This window comes from Pinus tabuliformis, chromosome Q, assembly GCF_031772625.1.
Source record: "Pinus tabuliformis cultivar Carrire ecotype Pingquan chromosome Q, CPIR1, whole genome shotgun sequence".
Lineage (NCBI taxonomy): Eukaryota > Viridiplantae > Streptophyta > Pinopsida > Pinales > Pinaceae > Pinus > Pinus tabuliformis.
In genome coordinates this window covers 1,139,885,608-1,139,894,714 of record NC_142296.1, presented here as the reverse complement: position 1 = coordinate 1,139,894,714, position 9,107 = coordinate 1,139,885,608, and the positions used below count along the sequence as shown (strand labels likewise).

The 9,107-nt window shown below is 39.2% G+C and overlaps 1 long non-coding RNA gene across 4 annotated transcripts in view; it reads right to left on the bottom strand.

Annotated features, from left to right (window-relative positions):
* Positions 1-701: 701 nt before the first annotated feature.
* The window catches only part of LOC149223593 (uncharacterized), a 28,490-nt gene continuing 20,084 nt past the window's right edge, over positions 702-9,107 (bottom strand). Inside the window, exon 3 of one of the 4 annotated variants that reach the window (XR_016249478.1) lies at positions 702-976. This is a non-coding gene — a long non-coding RNA (uncharacterized LOC149223593). Of the gene's footprint in view, positions 1,091-8,510; positions 8,556-9,107 lie in introns of those variants that run through there. The other 3 variants (XR_016249476.1, XR_016249477.1, XR_016249479.1) reach the window with 3 other exon arrangements.

Sequence of the window (9,107 nt, the reverse complement as noted above, 5' to 3'; positions counted from 1 at the left end):
TGTAGTGCCGTCCATATAAGACACAATCTATTTTATAAACCTGGTAAGCCAGCTTGAATGATTAAGTACTTTGAGCTTCATGCATGAAGTCTTAGGGTCAATTCCCTGAGCTAGTTGCCTCTATTATGTGCCACTTGATGTCCTGATCGAACTAGGCATTGCAATCAGCACTGACACATTTACGATGAATATCATGCAGAGAAATGGCTGAGGACTTCCTTTAAGGTTTTCCTTCAAAACGAAACATGACAGCAACATCCTTCTTTGCAAACAAATGCTTGATCACAAAAAGAGGAATCTTCACCATTGTTTGCATGTCTTCCTCAAATTGCTAGTTAGCTGGTACACCAGAAAACCTTCACACATAACCTGATCAAACTAGGCATTGCAATCAGCACTGACACATTTACGATGAATATTAATAGAAGTGTTGCAAAATGAAAACAGGTAAAAATGAGTCACCAGTTTCACAAATAAAAACTAGCGAAACCACATGTAAAAAATATAATTAATTACTGACACGTGTATATAAACATGTCCCTACACAGTTTATTCATGGAACCAGATTGGAACCTCATAATCCAGAACAAAAGGAATTATTTCATTCATAGATTTTTCCTAGGGCCATATCAGAGACAAGGAACGCTTTAACAGCCCAAGTGGTCCAAGATAACAAAAAACTGTAAGAAGATACAATGATCTTCTTTCAGAGCTGAAAGAAAAGATACACTAGTAGTTTTTGAACCTGAGAACATCATGTTGAATTTATTTCTTTTTCTTAGGAGATTCAGGAGGGCAGTAGATCAAGGCAGCCGCCATGGTGCCAGGAAATACCACAAACTGCATAATTTTGGAAACCTTGGTTATCAGAGGCTGCCCTTTCATCCATCCCATCACCATCTTCACCAAACTCCGTTATTTCCTCACCCGTCCAAGTACTCTTTGTCCTGTTTTGACTTCACTTCAACCTGAACAGCTAGCAAATATCGAGTTGTAAGAAAATGGCAAAAATCTGAGAAATTACAAATAGTGACAAATGCAGGCCAAAATTGCGTTGTAATTAATTTTCTTAGGTTTTGTCCTTCAAAAGCTGCACACAAAAAAATGATGACTGTCAATACCTCAAGCAATATATAAATAAAAATTATTAAAAACTAATCCTTGTTGAATGATTTTGACACAGGTAGTACTACCAATGGAATTAAAACGATCCTTGTAAGTTCAATTTCACATTCCTGGTTTGTGTCAAGTAGATTGCATGTTTATGCGATGTTGATAAATATGATAAGACTCAGACTTAAATGGCATGTATTCAATCAAAGTATTTATAAATTTCCAAAGTAATGGTATATTCAACAAAACGAGGATGCCTAATGCAAAGCACTAGCATTGCTTGAGAAGAAGCCCTTTCACATATTGAAGCACCACTTGGTGTGAATCCAACATATCATAACTTTTACCAAAGGAATTAAATCCATAGAGAATATATCAGATAGGAGAGAGCCTAGGCATAAATCCATACACTAGCTAACCTAGAATTTGACCACCACCCCCAGGCACAAGATCCAGATAATAGCTGACCACGTTATTGACTACAGCAAGAGTGGAAATTAACAAGCATGGACCTCAAGATGTTAGATGACCAGTTTTCCATTAGACCATGAACTGATGTCCAAAAAAAAATTTATTTGTTGTCCATGTTGATGATAAAACGCTAGTTTTCTGTGCATAATAACTGAGAAAAGCACCGCGACTATAACAGAAATCAAGCAATCAGAGAGAATGCATAACACACTTATGTTGCTTATCGTTGATTATTAAAAAACTTCACCTGTATTCACAGAGAATACCTTGTTCATCAACCACCAAGGTTCAATGTGCATAAATATTTATTGGAAGAGGAAAGTGATCAAAGCTGACTATGTCGAGAATCATTTCTCACAACTTGTCCCAAAAAAAATATCTTCCACTGATCTAGGCAGACTTGATTACTGATAAAAATTGACGAAGCCAAAACTAAGTAATGGAAGGTACATGGTTACAACTAATGTACAATAAAAACAATATTACAAGTGGTGAATCATTAATTCCAACAATATGTTCACAAATTCTATTATATAACCAAGTATAATTTCGATCAAGTTGGTTGTTATATGTAAGAAACATAGATTTATTTTTCATTTGGTGTCATACTACTTTATCTGTGTGGATATTTTCAGCTTCTCTTCAGCTTTACAATGCACATGGATCAGAATATAAATATGTCAATAGGTCTCATTCTGTGAGGAAAAGCAAAGGAACAAAGTGAAGTGTTGATTCGTTCATTGATTTCTGAAGTGCTTATATTACAAGAACAAAATGCAAATCAACAAACAAGCAGGGTATATTAATAAATCTCCTAATCGGCTGATACAGACCCCCCAAGCCACGGTGAGCGCTTGGAAAGGGGGTGCCGAATAAACATGCACCTCACCAGCTTGTCGTGAAGACTACTGATCATAATCTTAAACTTAAGCATAAAATGGCGACATTTATAGACGTTAACCCCTTACAAGTATAACATCTAAAGTGGGCAACGAACTGCCCTTGAAATGAGCACAACACATGCATCCCCCAAGTATAAAATATCTAATAATACATTTGTATCCTTGAACAAGCAAGAAGTTCTTAACCAAGAGGTCCGCAAGCTAGTATAAAGCGATTCTGAATAATAAGTGTTTTACCATTTCCTCACATTTAAGCAGTGCATTGAATGTATATTAAGTAACGGGAGACTGTATATGCATTTTGTTATAATTATTTCTATGTATTCCAAACATCCTATTGTCTTTATCAGATCCTCCTCTGAACAACTATTTTCTACCAGATTAATTAACGATCCACATTGTTCATGGTAACACTAGAAACCCCAGGGAAATTCACATTGACATATTTTAATGCTGTGGCCATATGGATTTTGATGTGCAACTAGCATGAATTTCAATCAAAATTGGTTTTCATATGTGAGAACCATAGATTAATTTTTTGCTTGGTGTTATAATACTTTATCTATGTGGATTTTTCAGTTTCTCTTCAGCTTCACAATGTACATGAATCAGAACATAAATTTGTTAATAGTCGCAAAAGCAAAGGAACAACGTAAAGGGTTGATTCATTGATTTCTAAACAGATAATCTTATAAGAACAAGAATGAAAAACAACAAAAAAGCAGAGAGTATATTCATAAAGCTTCTAAGTGACTGATGACCCCCATGCCAGGTCAGCACCAAGAAAAGAGGTGCCAAATAAACATGGACCTCACCAGCTTGTCGTGAAGACTATTAATCATATCTTAAACTTAGGATAAAAATCGTGACATTTAGAGATGGTAAGCCCTTACATGTATAACAAATAAAGTGGAAAAGCAACACTGCATAAAAAGAGCACAAGACATGCATCCCCCAGGTATAAAATATCTAAGAATACATTTTTATCCTTGAACAAGCAAGAAATGATTAATCAAGAGGTCTATAAGCTAGTATAAAGAAATTCTGAATAATAAGTGTATTTTACTATTTCCTCACATTTAGATAGTATTTTACTATTTCCTAACAGTCGCAGGTTCAAATCCAGAGGGCCTATAGTATGTACACCTCCGCAGATTTGAGCAGTCGAATCCCTGTGCAGAGGGGGTCCCTTGTCCCACAAACAAGGGGGTTCTCATAAACCAAGTTGATGTATGACAAGGCCATGACCTTAAAATTAGATTGTCGTTATTATTATTACATTAAATAACGTGACACCATATATGCATTTTGTTATCATTGCTTCCAGGTATTCCAAATAACCTATTGCCTTTTGTTTTATCCTCATCTAACAAACTAATTACGACTAGATTAATTAACAATCCACTTTGTTAATGGTAACATCAAAACCCAAGCCATGTGGATTTTGATATGCGATTAAAATCATTCTCAAAGGTTGAGTTTAGAGGAACACAAAAGCCTAAAATCTACTAGATTTACTTTTATCTTAGCTGGCCTCTTAAAATTATATGGAAGATTTCATCCATAGCAATTTGTTGATGGAAGCTTGCACAATGCAAACCACAATGGCATTGGTACACAAAAATTATGCACAGTACGAATCATCCCATATCAACACCAAAAATATTGATTCTACCCTCTTGGAATGCTTGTTCTAGGTGTTGAATTTCCACGACCTTGGGTCTAGGATAGAATCTTAAAATCTTTGACGCTACCAAACCAAGAATCTCAACAATACTACTTTGCACAGCAGAATATAAACAACAGTAAATCACACATGCACAGAATATAGACAACTTTTTACAGTTTTCAACCCAACTTCGTTATATTAAACAACATATAATACAACAGTCTAGGGCTCCCGTACCAGGGATAATGGCCCTCATACATCCACCAGTACAAGATACAAAACTGGGACTTGGTGTCAGTCCATCAACAACCAATCTGTCCTCAACAAGATACTCTGACCATCTGGTTGTAGTGTGCTCTCTCAGCTCCTCTCGGTCGTACCTTGTACCTGCCCGGTCCTTCAACTCCCGATCTGCAGCTCCTGCCTCTATCAATGCTCCAAGTCCATCTGGTCACTGAATCTTGGCTATCCAATCTGCTCTCTAGTTGTGCCTTTGTCCATCAAGGCCACAACACATCAAGACTCCTATCGAGTTGTTCACAGCTCCACTTGTGAACAACTCTCAATCTACCCACTGCTACTCCTCAGCTACTCAGGGACTTCCGCCCACTATGGTCTTCCTGTGTTGCTCCAATGAAGACCAACATAGGGCATGGAGGGTTGCCACCTATCACTACAAGATGTCCATCTCCCACAATGAACACGGGCTAGGAATATTGCCCATCTTCTGCATAGATGTCCTTCTCCAGAGTCCACACACACGTCTCGGGCTCCACAACTGCTCCTCTAGTTCGTCAACCCTTGAGCTCAACAACTGCCTCTCTTGCAACTACCTTTGTCCATCAAGGTGTTTCTCACCGGGCTCCAACTTGGACACTATCACGTTGTCCTCTAGCGGACCATAAGTGTCCAATCACATCCATACTTGGTCTCCTCACACGCTGCCCTCCAACAGTCCACAAGAGACCAAGTCCACGTTGTAGCATCTGCACCTAGTTAGGGCATCCCCACACTTGGAAGACCCTTACACATGGCTGCCCACAGACTCCACCAATCTGCCCTTTGCTCTACAATAGAGGAGCTATTACACAAATTTGGGCATCAACAACTTGTCATCTCCTAGGAGACCCTCATGGCTTAGGGAGACTCTCGAAGATGTTGAGAGGCACATTGCACCAAGGGGGACCTTTTGTGAAAGAAAGAAGCCGAACAGGTACCAAGGATATTTGACTGCCATGAGCACTATCATTCAAAATGAGCCTTCATCATTCGAAGAAGTCGTGAAGCAACAAGTATAGAAGGATGCTATGAATGAAGAATACGAGTCAATTATGAAGAATGATGTCTGGGATGTGGTCCGTAGAGCCCGCGACAAATCGGTTATCACTTCTAAGTGACTCTACAAAATCACGCATGGAGTTGATGGAAGTGCAAAAAAGTTCAAGACTCGCTTTCTTGCTCGAGGCTTCTCTCAAAAGGAAGGTGTAGATTATGATGAAATATTTGCATCTGTTGCCCAATACACCACCATCTGCTCGATCATAGCCCTTGCTGCCTCGCAAGGATGGAACCTACATCAGATGGATGTCAAGACCGCCTTCTTGCATGGTTCAATCAAAGAGGAAGTCTATGTGGAACAACTCGAGAGTTTTGAAGTTCATGATCGAAAATCCATGTATGCAGGTTGAAGAAAGCTCTCTATGGATTGAAGCAAGCACCCCAGGCTTGGTATGAGAGGATCGATAGCTATCTGATGAAGTTGGGATTCACGCGAGTGAAGTCGATCCGAACTTTACTTCAAGGTTGAAAATGATAAACCTCTCATTCTGGTACTTTATGTGGACGACCTCTTTCTGACAGGTGCAGACCCTCACATTCACAAAAGTAAGAGGGAGATAGCTTCTGAATTTGAGATGAAGGACCTAGGACCGATGCACTATTTCCTAGGCTTGGAGGTCTGGCACAAGCCAGGTGAAATTTTCCTCTCTTAAGGAAAATATGTTGTGAAGATATTGGAAAGATTTGGAATGGTGGATTGCAAGCCTGTGACTGCTTCGATGGAACTTTACTTTAAGAAGTTATGTGGTAGTGTTGCTAGACCTGAATTGGGAAATGTTTCTAAGTATCATCAACTCATAGGAGCACTAATGTTCTTGGTGAACTCCCGTCCGGACATATGTTTTGCAGTTAACACATTGAGCCAATACATGGTTGAGCCTCATCATATACATTGGATTGCCGCCAAGAATCTTCTGAGATATCTTCGAGGCACAATCACTCATGGACTGAGATACACTACCAGAAATGTGAGGCTGCATGGTTATTCTGATGTTGATTGGGCTGGCAGTGTGGTGGATCGCAAGAGCACTTCTAGATGTTGTTTTTCTTTGGGTTCTGCTTTGATATCCTGGATGAGCAAAAAGCAGAAATCGGTTGCCTCGAGCAACGCCGAGGACGAATACATAGCTGCTAGTATGGCCTCCTGTGAAGTTGTCTGGTTGAGGATGCTCTTCAGTGAGCTGTTTGGACATGCGTTGGATACCACCATGATCTTTTGCGACAACACGAGTGGGATCCAATTATTAAAGAATCTCGTGTTTCATGATCGCTCCAAGCATATAGATATCAGGTATCACTTTATCCGGGATATGGTACAACGAGGAGCAATAAGGCTCCATTAGATTGGGACTGATGAGCAAGTTGTCAATATTCTGACAAAGCGCCTGGGGAGGTCAAATTCTTGGCCTTCCGAGAACGAATTGAAGTCGTGGAGATGGACATTGAGCTCTGGGAGCTCCAGGGGGCTTGGGGTACTTTTTGGAGCAGTGAGCAACCATAGGGTCAGTGGTTCATCCTTCCTCTAGTGGTTTGTTGTGTACAGGGTGAGTGGTTCATCCTTCCCCTGTGATACCCCTTGGCGACATGTGAGCAGGACAAGTGGTTCATCCTTCTCCTACCGAGACATCCTACCCATCCAGTCTAGGACTTGTGGGAAGTACCTCTCATCTGGCCAATGAGTAGGGAAATGAGGATAGGGACCAGAGCACTATCGATGGACACATCGTGTACTACCATACTCCCTATGCTAGGATGTCTGATATTGATCTAGGATCAATGGGAACTAACTTTGGGTCAGTAAGAGTGGTATGAGACACTCTCTTTTGATTGGGACTGACTTCAGGTCAGTAAAGAATGGTATGATACATTCTCGATCACTTCTTCTTCTTCATAGTTCAACAGTGCAGAGCAGCGCATGATGGCAGAGATGGTACAGATTGGCAGATGGATTAGGAGATGGAGTTCTCCCTAGTTGAGAGGGAGTGTTAAAATTGGCAACTAGAGCCAAACTCCACATGGGTCATCTTATTTATGACAGCTAATATTTTTCTTGGATTCCTCTCTCCGAAAGGTGTAGGATTGATCTAAAAATCATCCCATTCTGACATGAACAAATGAATTTATGAATTTATTTTGATTATGGACAAATTGTCAAGGTCGGCCAACAAACTCATGTAGGCTCAGAAGCCCAACAGTCACGTCCATTCATCCTCAACGTTTGCTTATAAATACATGATGCCTCCTCCTCATTTGGACACATTTCACTCACTCATCTTCTCTCTCCTACTTTGATTGGGTGCGAAAATCAGAAGCAGCTCTCCACATGTGTGAAGGGAAGGGTGGTTTTTTCCGTTTCAGCATTGACCATATTTGACCAAAAATTTCAGAGGCTCTTTTGACTACGTTGACCAAGCGTTGACTTGTTTTTGGTGCGACTTTGGGTGGAGGAATTCTTTCCTAGCAGGCCGCAGATCTGGGCACAAGAACCGAGGCAATCTGACCTGTTTGACCAGCGTTGACTGTACTAGGGCTGGCCAAAAGGTTGACTTTTGTTGACCATTTTTTACTGATCTTTTTCGGACTGTTTTGGGGCTGATTAAACTTGCTGTTGGAGGCCAAAGTTGACTGGGTTTGACCGAGCTGAATTGAGGAAGAAATCTGCCCTGTTGACCAGAGTTGACTTTTCTGGTTAGAGCTCTTTTTATGCTGTTATAAATTAATAGAATTTGTAAATTGTACTATCTCTCTCTGCTGAACTATTGAAGACTAAAAGAATATTTTATCAAGGGTTTCCCCACATTGGGGTTTGTCCCTGGCTTGTGCCACATCTTGTGTCCTCTTGTCTTCTACTATTTATGTCTATGTTCTATCAGCATTTTACTTACATATTTATGTGATCGCTAAACTGAAATTGATATTGGGCTCTTAAAGAAATTGAAGTAAAATTGCTCTAAAGCATAAAACATACCATTGTTGCCTAAAATTAACAGATTATGGAGAAAGATGTCTCGAAATAACTCTGATATCGGGAACATGTGAAGAGATTATCTTTTAATTTATATCTGTCACATAGTTCAAGTTTGAAAACCATAAAATTCAGATAAAATTCAGCATTAGACTCATCCATATATAAATTTCAAATTTTGAGAAATATAGATATATCTAATAAATATTCAAATATTTTCTGTTAAAAATTTGTATTTATGAATAAAATAGCAATTTATTATTAATTCACCTTAAGATTCATCCCAAAATCCATCTGTGGAATTCGGCAAGTCCCAGCAAAATTCAAATATTTTTTGAGAATCGAAAATTTTCAAATCTCATCAATTATTCAATAAAAGTTGCTGAATCTTGTGACTTGTGCTTATGTCCATAAGAGCCAAAATATCAATCTGACTACTACTACCTTAAAAAATACAAAGACATCTCATCACTATGCACACTTCAAGATTCATACAGGAAACTTAAATTTTCATTTTGTATGCTTCATACCCAAGAATTCAGGATGGTAAGACCGAGAAGAGAAAGGAAAAAAAAAACAGATTAAATTTGGGGTTTAATTGTGGTGGGTTTCTGTTAGAAATGCTATGTTTTTCCCTCTGAACACAGTT